The sequence below is a fragment of the Aythya ferina genome (assembly GCF_964211825.1).
Source record: "Aythya ferina genome assembly, chromosome: 1".
Classification (NCBI taxonomy): domain Eukaryota; kingdom Metazoa; phylum Chordata; class Aves; order Anseriformes; family Anatidae; genus Aythya; species Aythya ferina.
In genome coordinates, this window is record NC_140296.1 from 32,775,962 (window position 1) to 32,795,879 (window position 19,918).

The window sequence follows — 19,918 nt, forward strand, 5'->3', positions numbered from 1 at the left end:
TCTGTCAAATTGTATGCCCTGCTGCTTCATCACCATTATTATACTGAGGTTTTACATTAAAGTACCCTGGATTTTAAATTGAAAGTCAAATATAATTTGCTACTAGAAGCATGAAGTGAGTGACTAGAAAAGCTGATAGCTAGGCGCAGCATGACAAATTGGTATCTATCTAATAATGAGCCTTACAAGGTCATGGATCACTACGAACCTCTCAGTTTTATGTAAGTAGAACTGGACTACGTTGTGTCAATTGTTGTTTCAGGGGAAAGGGCAATATATTTTAGATTGGCCCATGCATTTTCAGAGCTAGAGCTAGACAGGTACAATAAGTCCTGTTTTTAGAGAGAAAAACAGGGAAAGTGACAATGAAAGGGAGAAAGAGAAAATTTTTATTTATTTATTTATTTTTCACACACCCACTTTCAGGATAAATTGTGGACAAATAAACTGTTCCAGTGTGTAGGTATAAACTATTGAGAGGGAAAAAAAGCCCACAGATTTATAAATGATTATTTTTAAATAAGCAAGTGGTCATTTAATGGGATTTTTAAGGTAAATAATGAAATTGATTTTTAGGGTAAATAATGAAATTGATTTTATGTTTATAAGTGTATCAACAAAAAGAGAAGAACAGCTGTGTTGCTATGCCAGAAAAAATGTTATTAATATAAGAACATTACAACATTTGAAACATTCAAATCACTTCTCAGCAAGTATTAATCAATAGGGTCCTGAAGTTGATAGAGGTATTTATACCATGAGGTAGATTGGCTTATAACGTCATCCCTTAATGACATAACCACAGAATTTGTGCAGATGGTAAATGTTGTCATTTGAGACTTACACTCAGCTGAGATCATTTACTAGGACTTGCTCTTCAGATAAAGACCTTTATCAGTTTGGCTTATGATATTATTTTTATGTGCCTTTATGAGACATTGTGTCAGATTCATGTACCATAACATAACAATGGAATATCTTTTGGAGATTTTGAACTCTAGACAGAGATTGTATAATTGGTGAATAGGCCTTTGGGGTAGAACAGATAGTCTCCTAGAAGACAAAAGAGATTGTGGTGATAAGGAGAGCCAAGGGTGAAAATTTTGGCTTCATCACCTACCCTTTAGATATCTGAAGTTGGACATGTCAGTTCCCAGAAAATCTGCTACTCTTCTCATCAATTTTACCTAACAGGAAAACTGAAAACAGTAAGAAACGAGAACTTGTAGGAAGAGATATGTATCTGTGAAGAGCAATGGTTGGAGGGTACAGGTTTGAGGCAGAGGTGTGATTCTCTGGGGAGAAATATGTTTTAGGAAACTGTGGAGTTGACAGCTACCTGGATGGACTCATTAGGTGACTGCTGTTCTGACCCAAATTGGAGGTCAGAATGTATCAGAACTGACCCAAACTATCTGTGTGCCTTATTCAGTCAGACCGGTGGCCATACTGCTTTTTCTACGGAGGATTTTCAATTTTACTGAAAGATTAGTTATGATTTACTGTTCCTCTGTTGTCCTAGAAATAGGGTAGTAATAGCATCTCCAAAGTAACATGCAATGAAGACATCTCCCTGTAAAGATGCTTTCTATTGAAAATCAAAATGCAGAAGATGTGATCATGTTAATACATCCATCTATGGAGTTTGGCTTTATAAAGTATATTGTTTAATCTATTTCTATGTTGGAGGTCTCTTGTTTAATCTCTGCTGTATCAGGTAAAAGTGAGGTGACTGCAACAGCAATGGTCATGAACAACTTACACTATATGCGACAGTTAGAATTTTATTTCCTGTGCAATGAAGCTTTCAAAATGTTAGGAGTCTGTTAGCTGGAAGTGGCTGCTATTTTAGTTTAATTCACCAAAGGGATATATTGTGCACTGTCTCTTGATTCTTCTAGTTTTACTGTTTTTCTCCAACCCATAAGGAAAAACACAGTGTGATACATAATACATGGGAGAAACAAGCCAACCTTTTTTGTACAATGATTTAATCTAAAGTTCACAGAAATAAAGAGAAGAGACTCTTACTGATGAGTGCTGGATCAGATCCTCAGTTTAGTACTAAGCCCCAAGAATAACATGGTGCTCAATGAGTTTTCTTTTCAGTGGGCAAGCTGTCAAAACAGAGTCAGTGCGTAGAAGGACTGTCCCTTATAGGTGCAGAATAGCTCCCAGAGAATAACAGAACCATGAGTAACAAACAGCATGGTTTATTAGAATAAATCTTATCAGACAAATGTGATTGCTTCTTCTGATAACATTATCAAAAAAGCAAGTGAAAGGAAAATGGCAGACCTAATATAGTTTGACTTCAATAAAGCATTTGATATAGTGTCCATGAACTCTCATACAATTAATTCAAATCGACAAATAGGAGAACTGTCGCATGGATTGAAGATGAGCTCAAAGGCCATAAACAAAGAATATCCACAGATCAAGTTGAAAAGAGATACACAGTTATTTGCTGTGATGCTGGTACTAAATCAAGACTTATTTAACTTCTCCATTCCTTAATTGGAAAAGAGAATGAGTCAGCTCACTAACAAAATTTACCTGTGATACATTGGAAGGGGTTTTGAATGAGTTCATGGGGAAAGAATAATACAGTGTGTCAGAGATGGATGTGATAAGATAATAAATAAATAATAAATGTGTGAGGCTACATCTCTGGCATAATTTGAAGCAAGTACTAAATAATTTGGGAAAGATGAGATAATAAAATATATTTGTTGCAGATAATGGACATGGAAGGTCAACAAAAAAGCAAATAAAATTATAGGTGCATATGTAGGATTACTGAAATAAGATGATACAGTAATATCTCATAAGACTAGATTAATTCTGAACATAGAAACAGACCTGATCTATACAGCTCCAACACTCACAGGATCAAATAGGGTTCTTGGAATGATTAATGAAAGGAACTGTAAGACACTGAAGTGAAAGACAAATGACTAGATGCATTTTTTTAATGAAGAAATGTTAAAATGGATAAAATGTTATAGGCTAAATAAAAAAGACCAAGTTTGTACATGAATCAAAAGACCTCAGATTAAAGAGTTATTGACTATCTGATAATATAGTTCTCCTTGTATGCTTAACTGACAAACACAAAGGTACCTGGTAGTCTTTAAATATCAACAAAGTACAAATCTCAGGGCTGGAGAAGTGTAAACACGAACAACATGAGAAATATGAGCAAAATGTTATTAAGGTGATTAGTAACAAAATTTACTTGCCATATTATAAGTGTATTGTGAGAGAAAAAAATGCATGAGTAAACAGATGCAGTATATATAGTTCTTTGCCTTTCACCTTTGTAGCAGCATACAACACTTGTAATAAATTTTGCTTCTTTAAATGAAAGTTTCCTTTAGTGGGAAGTGTGTTAGAAAGATAAAATATTTGGGACCATACCATCTCCCATATGCAGAGTCTTTACCACCCCAGATGGCACACCAACTGCCAAGTCCTAGAAATACTACTGACTTATTACCTTCCAAACATGAAGCGGACTAAACCAACACTGCATATAATAGATCCTCCCTCAAATGCTTCCAAAATTAAGACTAGGTGCTTCTTTTTGTATACAAAGCCCAGATGGTACATACAAACCAACTGTGAACTGCATCACTGGTGTGGCATTTAAACCTTGCAAAAAGTCTATACTAGTATAACAAATGGCCGCTGTTTACAAATGGGAGAATGAATAAGTGAAAAAGATGTAAAGTTTTGCAGCTTGCTTTGAAGATCTTCGGCTAGATAGGCATTGACTATCACTATGGCCATTCTTACATTAAAATGTGGTGCAAAACAGGTTTTGCACAAGTAGGATTATTTAAAATTCACATATAAACTCTAATGTCTAAGCTTGCAGAAATCTAACTTAACTTCTTGCTGTGAAAACCTAACTATAAATTAAGCACACATATCACTTGCGATAAATGTCTCTGGTTGTTGAGTAAGTAGAGGAACAAGGAGTAGAAGCAAGGAAATGATTATCAGTCTAACATTTGAAGAAAATTAGAGCTTTGCTTGCACTAGTTTGTCAGACTCTCTTCTGACAAATCTTCTGACAATATCTTTTAAATCTATTGGCTAGTTTCAAGGAAATTTTGTAAAGGTGAAAAGGTATAAAGATTAATGCTAAACAAAAAAGGAACCAGATAGATTCATAGCTTCACCAAAGGTGGCATGAATTGGTTGCATGGTATCAAGGGATTGAGTAGAGGAAGAAACTCCTAACACTACCGCTAAAGGAAAGGCTGCGTCATAGAAGTCCTTATTACCTTCTTCCACTGAGAGGGCAAGAAAGCAATAGTAATGGAATCAGAAGTTTTGGTTGGAATTTACATGTTATTGTGAACTAACAGCAAGTTTAGCTGGATACCAGCATACCTTAGTCAAAGATTTTTCTTGTGTGGATTCTTTATAGCTGCTAATGTACAAACTCACAGTGAAGATTTTCTCATGGAATTCTAGGTTGTTTTTCAGGCATTATCTTTCTCTTTCTGTCTCTTCCCTTTTCCACTTCTTTCTTTTTCTCTCTCCCAGCTCTTCTCCGGTATATTCTGATGTTTATTAGTGGATGAAGTCTGCAGTCATCCATACTGCAATTCATTTAGAAAAGGAATTAGTAGTAAAGCAGGAGTTCCAAGAAAACACTACAGGCATGAGGCTGGATTGGGTGGATCTCTTCTGGCCTTAGGAGCTAGGAAAACTAAAATATATTATCTGAGCTATAGGAGAAAAGTGTATAGGTAGCTCTGTGTATAGGTACCTGGGTATAGGTAGCTCTGGAAAAGACTAGATCTGTCCTCTGAATCACCATTTTTTGACTTACTTATAGTCAGATGTGTGACAGCACATTGTTGACTTGTACTTTTGCAACAGATTTAAATAAGAAGGAAAGGTGCTCAATATACATACATTAAATTCATTTTTTTTCTGTACTTTTAAGTGTATCAGTTTAAATAACTTCAACTTACTTGTATAAAATTTAATCCACATGTCATAACATAAAATGTTACTGGAGCACTGTCTGCTTACTTAATTGCTGAACATTTTGGGTCCTTTAAGCATAGATGTCATATCTTCATGCAGTGACTTAAGTGGAGCTACATCAATTTACACCATTTGAAAAAAAAAAAAAAAAAAGGGTCTTAAAGATTTTTGTGGCCAGGTTTTCTCATAATAAAAGACTTGGCAAATCTGAAAGTCATTATTTTAATGGCACTGCAGACACCTATTGTTAAACGTGGGGCACAGTCCTAGGGTAATTATGGTATTATAACATTACTGTATAATTCAGATTTTCTCATCTCTTTACCATCATTGAAATATAAGTGTTTGCTTTGCTCCCATCTAGTCAAGTATCCTGCACAGAGAGTGCAGAATAGAATGAAAAGTTTTACTAAACCAGACACCTAGAGTTAGTACTTTGTCATTTTAAAAGTCATTCATAGGAATGAGACAGTGAACAATTCCACGAGTATTCCTTGTCATAAAATTTTGCAACATTTGGTGCCCTGTTGCCCTAGGCAGCATCCAGCTTTGCTTATGTTTAGAATTGTCTTCTAGCTGTTGAGATTGAAACTGTTGGATAGGGATGAGGGAGCTCTTGGAAAACTGTGATCCATAAATGTATTTCTAGTGACTATTCCAATATCGCTGAAGACTATGAAATAGAGTATGTAGAGAGTGACATATGCAAATTCAACTCCCATGACTCACATTCTGAACAAAAGGCATGTATCAGCCATTATGGTTTCTCTTTGGCTTGCAGACTGCATTTGATGGCACAAAACTACCCAGCTCATCCAAGGGTCATGGCTAGCACTGAGAGGTCCATGCATGTCTCTTCTCAGCTACAGACTCAGGTTACGTCCCTTCTCTTAACAAGTGACTTAATCAGGGGAAAGGATATTTCAGGATGGGGTGCACACAATGAAGCCAGGGGTACTGAAAAATGAAAAACTTTGAAGGATCTGCAGATTTCAGAGGTGCACAGGAAGGCTGAGCCATTCTGTGGGTTCTTTCATAACCGTGTATGAAGCAGAGGGGCAAAGTCACAGCTGCTTATGTAGTGCCTTCTGACGGGACTAGGTAGAATTGTCACATTGTCATTTTGACACTGGTTTATGTGTGATACTTAAGGATTAGCTGAAACAGCAACAAAAGTCATAACCACCGCAATGAAAAAAAGGCTCAGAAGGAGCAGTGTAATCCTTGGAAAATGTAAGATTTTGAATTTTACAGGAAAGCTTTCAGTTTTGGTTTATCTGAACTGAACTAGGTCTGCCTTTTTTTTTTTTTTTTTTTTTTTTTTTTCCCCTTAGCTTCTGTAGTGTTGTGGAAAGATTTATTTGTCTCAGCACAGCTCTACAAGAGTAAACTGAATCGTTGCTTGTTCATGCATCCTGATTAAGGGTCTTACCATCAGTTCTGTTTCTCTCTGCTGGGGCTTGAAGTGTTGGTATTGAGTACTTGCTATATCATCATGGTACTGTTTGTCTGAAATTGAGCCTGGACAATAGGGAAGAAGCTGACAGGCATTCTGGCAAGTCCAGAATTGCTTTTCAATTCAGCTGTGTTCACTGACAAAGGGAGTAGTCCTTGGGGGCAGATATGATTACCAGCAAAATACCTTGGCTCAGTTTAAACATAAGAAGAGGGGCTGTAGGTCCATGACAATGTGGGTTTTAGGCACCTCTCTAGGCTAAAAGGACATGTGTTAATCCTGCAGTTCCCTCCAGAGATGTTTTTGAGTGTTCATTGAACACTTGGCCAGTATTTCTGTTTGCAGGATTGCTTGGGCATGACTCTTCTCTGTTCATTTACCCATAAACTTACAAAACCAGACACCTGCTTAGGAACAAAGATATTTGCTATTTGTCCCAACTATTCTCCCACTGAATTTATGAACATTTACAGCTTCAGGCAAATAGTAAGGGAAACCACCATGAAACTTAAATGACCAAACACACCCTTTGAATAACAAATTATGCATGCTGAATAGTCAAGGACATAATTAAATGAAAAGTTTGCAACAGGCAAGTTGTACATATTTGTACAAATTGCTTCAATGATTCAAAGAAAATGAACGCGTTTACATGGACCACAATATTTTTGCTAATAATCTGCCAACCAAAAAAAAAAAAAAAAGGGTCTAATTTATTAGCTAAAATGTTTCCCAAGCATATTTCACCCAGCTCTAGCGTGAAATGACATATTGAATTCAATTCCATACTGAATCATTTCTTTGAAAGAAAATGGTTTGTAGCTAGTTAAATAACCCTAGATAATCACAGAGGTCAGAAGCTGTGACCTTGTTTTGTTTCTTGCCTATTTACAGTTCATTCCCACTGCAGGTTGTCAGGGCTTCAAGTACCTGCTTCACTTGAAGTAAAAAAAGAAGTCTCCATACTTTACACTGTGAAAAACTAGCCTCCTCATTCCTCCTCATTTATTGAAATTGTCTTCTTAACATATGAAAAGATCCTAGCCCATTCAGTGATTCATGAACCTCCTACAGTGCTGAACTATTAATGATAGCTAGCTGTGTCATTTGCCACATTGTTTTACCAAACTTTTCTTATTTTCTGCATATTTGTTTCTATTTGCAAAATTTGTCAAAGTTTCAGTGAAGAAATAGTAACTCTAAGCATATAAAAATGCTTAAGTTACTTTGGGAGAAGGCATTCTGGTCATTTCTGTTTTGTAGTCCTCCCAGATCTCCTCAGGGTTGGTAACTGTTCTATTATTTTTTATTGAATATTCTTTTTCTTTCCTGCTCCTCCATTTAATTTGAGCAAATTTGATAACCATGGGCATTTTACTTTATTTTTACCATCTGTTTTCCATTTTTATTAAATAGTTATGGTTTACTGTTAATTGAAATTGCAAATTGGCCATATTATGTTTGTGTTATAATAATAGTATCTGGATTTAAAACTGTGGAAAGATTGCTTCCCAACTGTTCTCACTACATATGGGCCTAGAGCCTTAAAATTACACCTGTCCTATGGGGGATTTCCTGCCTATCTTGTTGCTCTCATAAGTAACTGAGGTTTTGCTTAAACAATAACAGCTCTCCTTATCACTTTGAGAAAAGAAAGGCTAAGGTTCCAGAACTACTGCAAGTAGCCTCATGGATTTTGATATAATAAAAGTCTTGCAGTAACATCAGATCTTACAGGACTCTGTCCAAAAAGCCCTCATTTCTGGAAAAGCCAGCTACACAAGAAACATATGCTCAATTGCAAATAATGGCAACAAGGCTTGAGAGAGGTTTTATTCTATGCTCTTTAACAATCCAACACACCATTTCTAAAGACATTAGAGAGGTATTAGTATGTCTTGGGGGGCTATTGAACACTGTAAATTTCCCCAATGTATCACAATTATAGGAACACCTGTTCTAAGTAACATTTTGCTGAGCCACCACAAGAATTTGGTGCTCAACAGCCCTCAAAATTTCTCATTTCTTTCCTGTGGTGAGGTGCTTTAGTGTTTTCTCTCTGGACTGTAATAGAAAACTCTTGAGGTCAGTGGTTCAATACCTCTTAAAAGACAACCCGTACCTCCCCTATTTCTTATTAATAGTGCCTTCTTGACACATTTGTGATTCTTTGCTTATCAGTGCCTATTTCTTCCTCTCTTTATTTTTGTTGTTCATAGATGAGGAAGGAAGGGGATATGTAGCAGATAAATTATGGGTATAGTCAACAAATTAAAATACACAGACGCTATCAAGAAGGAAGGAGATTTATAGAAGAAAACAAAACTATAAAGATAAATATGAAAAAATAAGTATTATGAAATAGGATCTCAGTGCCAATAAAACACAGAGAAGTTCTGTGATGTGAGCGAGAGCCTGATTTTGTCTGAGATTTGGTGGGAGACACCAGCTCCCTGCATATTAACAGCCAAGATAAAGTTCTAGACTCTAGATATGTTCTGTGGTGCTCTATGACTCATTCAGGTCTCAAAATAAAGGGTCAATCTTTTAAAGAGCAGGATGCTAGTTAATGAGTGACACTGAAAATCTCAGTAACACATTGCAAATCTAGCTTCCGCACTGAAGCATTTTCATCACTTGGTTTTATGTGTAGAGCATTAAATTAAGGGTTGACCCTTCCCCAAAAAGGGCATAGGAAAAGGGAGAAAACTAGTAACAAATTAATTTACCAAAGGTGCTGGGAAAAAAACACCATAAAACTGTCCATAAAGAGCTATGTAGGATGCAAGATACTGGTTTCTATTCTTGCCAATATTGTTTCTGTTCAATGTTACCTTGAGCAGACACTTTGCCTTTTTTTCTTCCTGTTCTTTGTCTTGAATTTGTCTATTTCAGTTAAAAGATTTGGAAAGAAAGACTCACTTTTTCTTTGTGTTTATACACTATCACACATAAATCTTGCCTGGTTTCACAATGCACTTCTGCAGCTAGTATCTTATATTACTAGATGAAAGGCATGAGAAGGGATAATGGGAGAAAAATGAACCAAACATTGTAAGATGCAGTAAAAGCAATAAACAGGCACCCTTGTTGTGCACAAGCACCTGTTTCTTCTCCAGTGCATGACAAAAAACACTTATTCTGCCAGCTGTAACTCTAAGCTGTTAATGGGCCCCAGAACTGGAGGTAAAAATAGCAGTTTATCCAACAAATGTTCTCCTTTTTTTCTCTTCCTAGATGATCTATTTACAGGCCTGGATTTCAGAGAAGGTATTCATTATTTCTAATTTTTTGAGGAATGTTTTTTAGTGTATGGGATTCTTTGAACCTATTGGGGTTTGAAGGTTAAGTATGTCACCATACTTTGTTCTTTTAACCAGGAGGGAGTATTCTCATATCTGGTGGGAATATTGACATATAATCATCTATTAAGTTAATGTATGAAAAGAAAATAGGCATTTTCTTGAACAATCCTGTCCATAAAAGCTCAAGGGTGAAGATATATCCTTCCTAGACTGGAGATGATAAAGCCAAAAAGTGCGCATTTGTAATTTATTGTCTCGATTAACAATGATCCCAAAAACATAAACAGTAAAGAACATATGAAAATAAGTTTCTTCTAAGTTTATATGAAAAGCTACTGAACAGATGTAGTTTGATTTTAAAAGTAATTTGGCATTTATAATGTTAATGAAAAGATTTTTCTTTATGACTATCAGGAAAAAATAGATATTACTAAGTGTTTTTTTTTTTTTTTCTTTTCTTTTTTCCCCCCCCCCCCAATGTTTCAGTTATGCAATATGCCACTTGAGTCATCTTCAGTTACAAAACTGTAGTCATTAAAGTGTAGCATGTTTAAGACTACTGTCTTCTGCAATCCACTGATCCATGCAATTGCTGTCACACTGGAGAAAGCAATGTTTGACTTGACATTAGTTTATTGTCCTTCCATATTGTATATGACACACTGTCTTTCCTTTTGCATTTCACTTGCAGGATCATGGCATTTAAAGAAACAAAAGAAACCTTGTTGGGCTGTCAGTCATTGACCAGTCTTGGAAGACTTTTTGTCTATCCAGATAATCACAAAAGCCACAATTTCAGGAATATTGTCTTTTCAGGCACTTCAAAAGAAATCTTATTTGAAACTTCATTTGACTTAGTTCTCAACATGGAGAAATATGGGAATGCAATAGAAGTCCTGAGTGTGTAATTCCTTGCAGGGAGCATTGAGCTAGTAGTTAAGATCTCAGCTAGGTCTTTTAATTTTGGGGTTTGATTTCTACTTCTCCCACACATTTTCTGTGATTCTATCATTTCCTGACACTCAGTATTTCTGTGAGACATTAAAAATTCTATAATTCACATAGGAAAAAATTACACTCACAACTCATCTCTCTAAAGAATAAAGCAGTTTTCTGAGGAGTATTAATCTTTATGGGGATGCATAAGGGATCCATGACGAAGAAGCTCTTCTTTCCTAGCCTCTGTAACCTGGGAACAATAGTTTCCTATGTTAGAAAACACTTACGAAGATAAAAACTGGAAACTTTATAGAGGCTTTGTTGTATTCTTTGCTAGTTTCCAAACTCTCTCAGGGTTCTGTAAAAATCCCAGCCAAATTCATTAGTGTTCAGGCCTGCTCAGAAACAATAGTGATGGAAAGTAATATGGTTATAATTCAATATGTTTTGGGTGGGGTAGGGAACACTTTTAATTTCCCTTTACTGCTGGTGATGGATTTTTACAGTTTCACCTTTCTGTGCTACCAATCCCAGCAGTCCCAGGCTCTAACCAACAAACAGCTTGACTTGCAGAAACTTTCCACTCCCTCTGGGGAGGACCACAAACTTACAGCATATTTAAAGCTGTTCTTCGATTTTCTGAGGGGAGAGAATTGTCTCTAGGCACAAATTAGTGCTACCAGTGGAAGATGGAGTTCAGCTGTTTATATACTAATATGCAGCAATTATGATAAAACAAAACTCATTCTGAAATTCTGCTGTAACTATGGTAACCTACATTCAATGTATTCCATTAAATATATAAAAAAAGTTTCCCCAGCAGAAGCAAGTAAATATTATCTATTATTGACTGATGAAGGTTCCAGACTGTGAAAAGTGGTTAATATATTTTTATGATGAAACACATTTGTTAAACCTTCATTTTTTGATGATTATTTTCTGTTTAAATAGCATCAGATAGTTATCATTATTTTTTACGTCTGTTTTGAACCATTTGTTTCCTTCATTAGAAGATCTCCATTTTACAAAGGGTTTATGAGAAATTCCTTTATTAACTTTATTTTATTTAATTTCTACTGTGGGATATTTCCATTACTATTTGAAACTTGACAAAGACTTTACAACCCAAAATTAAGTCTGTATACTTTTATCATTTCAACTTTAATAATAATAAAAAATCCTCAAGGATAAGGCTATTTAATGATGAACAAGCAAGTTATGCAGATATTCTATTGCTTTACTTGCTAATACTTATGGCTTCCAAGTTATTTAAGCTAAAGGTTGCAAATTACCTACAAAATAAAAGCTTGAAATTCAGATAGGAACAATGTAAAAGCATAACGAGATGTGTGTGTCTGGGAATAAGCAAAAACATTGGTGTTTTGGAGTAGGTACATTGGCAAAATGTTGCCTATGCCCAGAATTTGCCAAGACATTGTAGCTATCACAAATATTGCAAACCATTTAAAAAAGGGAATTAGATACCTGTATGAACAGCAACACTGATTGGAGCCCGTGATCTGTGCTCAGAATAATGGGAGCCTAAAGGGATGGGTGGCAGATGACACCCAGCTAAAGATGCCTGAATTTAAAGCCAGATCCTACTCATACTCTATATGCCATAGATTCATGGATATGGCACAAAACAAGGGAGATACAGTCTTCTACCTTTACAATCTCCTTATAGAGACAATATCCTGTCTTCTCTTGTCTGCATTTAAAACAACCTTCTTCACCTGAAGTGTCTGAGGGAACACTGTGCCAAAGTTTAGTCAGGTGAGTCAGAATCAGAGCATTAGAGCAGTGATAATATTACTGTGTCAGCTGATGTTTCTCATTGGAAAGATACCAAAGGATATCGAAAGCAATATTGAAAAAGTGTTATAGAGAATTTTGTTTTTGTTTTTAAATCAAGATTGAAATCAGTGGTAGAACCCTGTAAAACAAAAACAAAAACAACAACAACAACAACAACAACAAAAAAAAACAACTACAAAACAAAACAGAACAAAACAAAACAAAAACATGCATATACTGATGTAGGTAAAACGGTTGGGTCTTCAGCAATGTGTCCCACAATTACCCACTTGTGACAGAAAAATGTTTGCTCTGAGCTATGCCTACAATAGTACAATACATTGATGCTTATTCAGATCCACTTAGCTTTATCTGTAACATTTTGCTTTCAAAAGGAGAGAAAAAATATATGAAAATAATGATGATAGAATGTGAATATTTTTATTTTATTTTATTTTATTCAAAGCCCAAACTGTCTATTGGCTTGTTTGCTTTTGTTATATGAACTTACTCTGAAGTGATGATACGGATTACCAGGCTGTTATTCTGAACAAAAAGTGCTGTCGTTAATTCTCTTTTGCTGCAGCTATGGGCCATTATTTCCAATAGCTGTAGCTGTCACTTCCAGTACTGTGACCCATCAGGAAATCTCTCAAGAAACTGAAAGAGTTTACACAATGGCCTGGCAACAATATAATTTACAGGGTAGCAGAAGGTGCAATGGCCTACCGATCTCAGATTTATTCCTCATTCCTATTTCAGAGCTTAAATAAATACAACTAGATGCTCTTTTCCTAGTGTTGCACTGTCCACCTGCTGCTCTGCAGTGAGCTCAAGTGCCCTTAGACAGTATATCCTCCATCCATTAACTGTTTGCCAGTGTCAGAGCAAGTGCAACCATGAAGGGCTCGCTCTGCTTGTGCCAGCATGACAGCCTTCTGCACAGCACTGGCACCACTGTGGGCAGGAAAATGTTCATCGCTCCAGGGAATACAAAGATGAAAATAAATCTGGGAAGCAGGTTCATATCCATAGGGCTGAAGGATGAACCCTTAAAACTGGTTAGTAACAGGTATGAAGAGGAAGGAGAAAGATGAGAAAAGCAGCAGCATTATGGGGATGAAAGTCTGAGAGTAGGTATTCTGTATATTGACTGATTTTTAAATTTATATTATTTTTCCTTGTATACTTTCATTTAAAATCTTTTAGGTATCTGGCCTTTTGTATCTCCAATAATAACCACAAATGAGAGCTGTATCATCCAGATTTTCTAAAAATTTTTTTATGCAGTTGGGAAATATTTAGCGACTATGTGTAAACTTGTGCAACTCATCCTTAGATAACACAAGGAACACTTCTTATACCTGTCATTCAAATGCTAGAAAATGATCTCCTGAAAGACAAACCTATTCTATTGGAAGTCCTGGAGCTGGACAAACAGCTTGTGACTAGTTTCTTTCTTAGGAAGCTTTGACTTTCTCTTTGAAAATGACCTCTGAAAGGGCTGTGGCTCTCCATGTGTCATTTGTCATTTTCTGAGTAAATTTAGTGACTTGTGAAGAGTTTGTTGTAAATACACAACAACAAAAAGCTACTCTCAAATAGTGCATGCCTCACTGTATATGTTTCTGTTCCTTAAATCCGAGTGCAGCTGCTAGTATCAGATTTCCAGTGCAAAATTAAAATATTCTCTCCATAAAAAATTGACAAACATTTCCTCAGAATAATCTTTTGTATTTCATATTAGTGCATTAGCTTTACAGAAGACATTTGGAAAAGGAACAGTAGTCATAGGTCAAATTCATTTACTCTATAATACTAGTTGCAGACTAATTTTTTTAAAGCTCTTCTTGATTAATGGATTTATATTATGGTTGTCATGTTGGGTCTGTATTAATGTCTTTTAGTATCCTCATGGATTTGATTGAAAGAAGGGGACTTAAGATTGCCAGCCTCTTTATTTTTACAGAACTTCCATTGATTTGGATAATGGCTCCATATAGCTCTTCAAATATAAGTAATAGCTCCTACTCTCCAGGCCTGTATCTGTGTTTACCCTTACCTCCCTCAAAACATATTGGATTTCTTTAATAGATCTGTTTGGTCCAGAAATCAAAATGGATTGCTACTGAAATTAACTACTATTTACTAATCTAATTCTACCAGCCTCATTTGTTTCCCCTTTCCAGATTTCCCAGTACATTTTATTCCGTGTCTATCCTGCTTCTGCTACAGCTGGAATGCAATCAGAAGCTGTGATATGTTACTACACTATTTCTTATTACATATTAAGAAAGTAAAGAAGAAAGAACAAAAGTAAAACTTTTAATAGCAAATTGCCACATCTTCTGTAGTAAACAGAATATACTGGTTTTGATAGACTCTACAAGAGATCTTTAATGACACACAGGAAAGTACACAGGAAAAATAATTATTAACATAGTTGTTACAAAATTTCACATGGATTGCAATTCTTTGAATCAGGGACTGTCTTTAATCTTTCCAAATAATGCCTGACCCCTTACACTACTTACAACTCTTAAAATATAGTGTAAAACATCAGAGAACAAAACTGAGCTATAATACGACCAAAATAATGGAAGGCACAGATTATTTGGTATTGCTTATAAAAAGCACTACGTGGTAGAAAGCTGAGTGCTTCTGCCCAACTAAACATGTGCAAGAATTACAGGGGGAATAAAACCAACATTTTAGGATATGTCAGAATTTCAACTTTTAAAAATCACATATAATACATTTTTAATGTATTTTTTTCTTTAGAATCCAGTTCAGTTTTGAAATTTTGCATAACATCCAAAATTAACTGTATGATAGCCACCTTTAAAATATTAATCAAGTATTATGCTTGAACTTGTGAAGAATTTCCATTTCCCTCTTATTAGAATGCTTTCTATCTATCAATTTATACAGAAAAGTAACCAAGATTTCTGTGTGTCCACAAAACATTTTTGTCTTTTTCTAACTGGCATTTTCTGACTTCTGATAAACAGTTATATCAGTAGATTGCCAGAAAGCTTTACCTGCAGCCTTCACCTGGGTAGAGATTTGAGGAGTGAGAGAAGGAGCACAAATCCCTAGATAAACTTTCTTGTTATTCCTTCTGACTGAAAAATAAGATGGTTTTAGCTATAGTGTATCTATTTCTTCAAATATAAAAGTCAAACTTCACCTGTACTGGGCTATGTTTCACAACAAAACAAATTTTAACCTGGAGAAACAACATTGCCAGTATGGAATATCATGGGAATGATAAAAAATTTCAGGAAGGAAAGACAAGCCAAGAAAAGAACCTTTTTTTTTTTTTTTTTTTTTTTTTTTTTTTTCTTTTTAAATTATTTTTTATTTTTAGCTCAGTATAGTTTTCCAGGTACATCTTGCCAATGAAAATATTACCCCTGAGGCATTGTTATTATGTTTTTGTCATGAAAGTGAAAGAGGCATAACTCAGAGAGCCTCAGGCAACAGTGAATTACCAAGGACTTTCCTATAAGTGAGTGAAATATAATTACACTCCTCAATAGTTGAGACAAAATATATTTTAGGTAGAGAATGGAAGGTAAAAAAGTATGTGAGACAAATTGGCTGTGCTGTGTATTTTTCATTAGGCAGGAAGGTAAATGAATGCATATGAAAATAGGAAAACAGCCAAACTTTTATTGCACAGCTGAGGACAACCCTAGTTTGAAGGCATGGCAAGGCACAGCATGGCAAGGCAAGGCAAGGCAAGGCAAGGCAAGGAAAAAGAAGCTTTACTTATTAGTTGGTGTTATATTACTAATGAGGACTAAATCAATAAGTAGATTGCTGATGAGTCTGACAATGCAGGGACGTAAGCATGCCCTCCCTCCTGTGCCTCTCCCCCACCCCCCCATGCATCCCCAAACCATTTTTTATATCCATAAACTTATTCTTAAAGTGGGAATATGTCAGCTATTTAGCTGAATGTGTGTCACTTAATGCACAACATCTGACTCTTTATTTACTCTTGGCATGTCTCTTTCTCAACATAAGACACAGAAGAATAAGTTTTCACTGAGCATGTGGTTACCTCCAGCTAACTGTGGTATTCCATAGTAATTTAACCATGCCTGTGTTACCTTACCAAGGCTTTTATTAGTAAAACACTGTCTTAATATCCCACAGTATGAGAAATAATTTGCAGGTTAGTAACATGCTGGCATTGCATTCTACTCTTGGCATGATTAACTTTGATGTTTTTGTCCTTGCAAAGATAAACACTACAGAACAGTTAATGTAATTACAATATGGTTAAGCACAATTCTGATAAGAAAGAAAAATAGAATAAAATTATTTTTAGGTAGGACTGCATTTCAGAGTTTTCTTTCTTTTTTTTTTTTTTTTTTTTTAAAGTAACATTTATGTCAGAAAGTACTACACAAATATAAACCCTTAAAACCCAAAGGAAAACAAAACAAAACAAAACAAAAACAAACAAACAAACAAACAAAAAAAAACCACTTAAAATCACTTAGAAAAATTATTAAAATATAAGAAGAGGGATTTAATGGACACATATTTTGCTCAAATGTTTATTCAGTGCCAGTAAAGGTAGTAAAAATACTGGATACCATATGAATCCTATAACTCCAGCAGAGGGGACAAAAATCTTCTTTCTGACACACTGACTATTTAATTAGAGATATCATATTCTTCAAACTGATTTTTTTTTTTCCTCCTCCCAAAATAATAACACAACTAATAAAATTTGTAGTAAGTGTTGGCATACATTCTACTTCCAAGCACTTTTTTCTTTGCTTATGTACAGGAGCTGTCCATTAGCTATTTGTTCAAACTGGTACTGTCAAAACCAAAACCTTTGAAGATATATCAGTAGGGAAAAAACGATACATCTTCAGGTGAAAAAGATTTAGCCCTCAGAGAGGAGCTCTCCAGGCCTTTTTTGGATCTTAACCTAACTGTATGTTCAGGAACTTAATTTTTAGCTTTTTCCCTTTTCTATTGACCCAAACTATAAAGACATGAAGTGTGAAAACAAATTATTCACACTCTAGCAAACAAGATTTACTGTAATCTTTAAAAAGACAGCTACACATTGAGGTCAGTTCCATCATGTGGCTATAAAGTATTTTAAGTCTCTTGCACCTACTCAGAATTGAGTCATTTTTTTTAGGGGGCATATTTCCAAGCAGAGACATCTTGTCTGCCCCTTCTGTTGAAGAGTGGGACTCTGTAATCAAAATTTCTTAGACCTTTAAATCAGTGCCTCAGACTTTGGAAGACCTTTGCCCAATCTGATCATTTGCTTAGACACTCTCCTTCACAGTTCATTCTGAGCCCTTGATACTCTGAGATTCTGCATGAACTTCCTTGAGCACAGATGACAAAATACAGGGAAGATAGCCTTAGCAGAGGGATTTATTGACTTCAGTCTCTTTATTCGCCAAAAGTGAAGCAGAATTTCTGCCCTTCTCAAAATTATTTACATCCCAAAATCATACTAATTTTAATTTTGATCTCACCATATATGCATCTCTGAGGTTTGATGCTCTTAGTCCTTGTATAAACTTTTGCATATAATAACAGGACTGCTATCGGAGAATTGTCATTTCTGTACCTATTCTATTACTTTTCTGTCATGTCTTGCAACTCTTCCTCTGTTTTGAGCATTCATTATTCTTAATACAGAAAAGCAAGATTGAAGGAACATTTGGAGACCACCTAATTCAATCCTTTGCTCTAAATAAGTCCACCTTCATCCAAGGCCAGAGCCTACACAGGCTCTAAATTGAAATATTTTCAGGGTTTGAACCAACTTCAGAGAGAGGAAAAAAAAAAATTAAAAAAAGTCATAAGAACCATTTAAAATTTCCTGTTACAATATTTTCCTTTGCCTTTTATCTGACCACTGTGTCCTGCCAAAAAAAAAAAAAAAAAAAAAAAAAGAAAGAAAAAGTGTGACTTAATCTTCTTGCATTGGGCTGATTAAAGGTTCCATAGGACTACCATTTGACCACCAGCTGAAGACTTTCATGGGACAGAAGCAGAAGTGGAGAGCTGCTCCCAGGGAATGGCTCAAGAGAACTTTGAAGTATTGCTCAGTGTGATCCCTCAATAAAGCAATAATAGGAAACTGTTGGTAAGCCCTTCTGAGTTTTTTTTTTCTGCTTTTTTTTTTTTTTTCTTTTTTAATCTCAAAACAGATGATTTGTTTCCTGAAGCTTTCAAGAGGACCAATGGAGTCTTTGAGATTCCTCTGTCTGTCCTGCAGGTTCTTCAAAATTAGCAGAAAGCAAAATCAATTAGAGCCCTCTGGGTAGCCAGCACAGCAGCTTCAGTGTTCCCCAATAATGATACATTTGAGTTTGGAAAAAGGGCACAGTGACAGAAAGTTGCTGACCCGGAGTGAGAGACAAAACATTCTCTGAACAATACAGTTCTCTATAAGGCAACTCAGTAATTTCATTTTGTAAGTTTCGATGTCATTAAAACACATGCTCTACTCTTACTGTAAATGGATTTCACCCTTTGTCAAGGAAAACATTACTTTTGTGATTTAAGCCCCCCTCAAACTCCATATTGTTCATGTAATTTATTCATTCTTGCAAGGGAAATAAGAAAACAGTCTTTAAACTTTGGTGTAGTAAGAATGGAATCCAGTGTAAAAATAAATCGGAGATAGAATTTAATTATTGCATTTCTCTGCATGATTTGCTTCCTAGCCCCTTTACAAACTTTCTAACACTTATTTAAAATTCTTCTTTTATCCTGCATCTGCTGACATTATTTACATACAGAACTCTGATGTGTTTACCATACAATTAGAATAGATCTTCATTTTAATTAAATATCAATTCAGGATCACAGCTTCAAGCTATTTGTCAGCATTGATAGTGATCAATAGAAGGAGATGCTGAACAAAGAAGACAAATAGATTTTCTGAGTAGTCAAATATTTTTCATTTCTTCATGTACTCCATTTTTTAATAGAGGATGAAGAGATTGTATTTCCTGCATCCTTTTAGTTATTCTGTGGCACATATTTAGAAAGCTGAAATCAGAAGCTAATTGCCACATCATTATGCTTAATTGACATGCTACCTTTTTCTATGTAACTCACCATGACAGCTTCGTTTAACTAGGATGTTGTGACTGCTTGTCCCAGGAGTAAAATTTTCAGTAGCTGTGGGCAAATTCCTAAAAATAAAACTCAGTTAGGAACTTAGGATTCGTAGCAGACCCCTTAGGGCCATGCCTCCTCTATCTTGCTATTGCAAACTCTACATCACACAACCTTGTATTTACAGCTTAAGTATATATCATACTCAGTTTACACTCATTAATTTTTATGCTGACATAACTTTTGAGTTTTTGCAGTTCTTTCACCCATTGGCTTCCATCTCTTCATGATATAT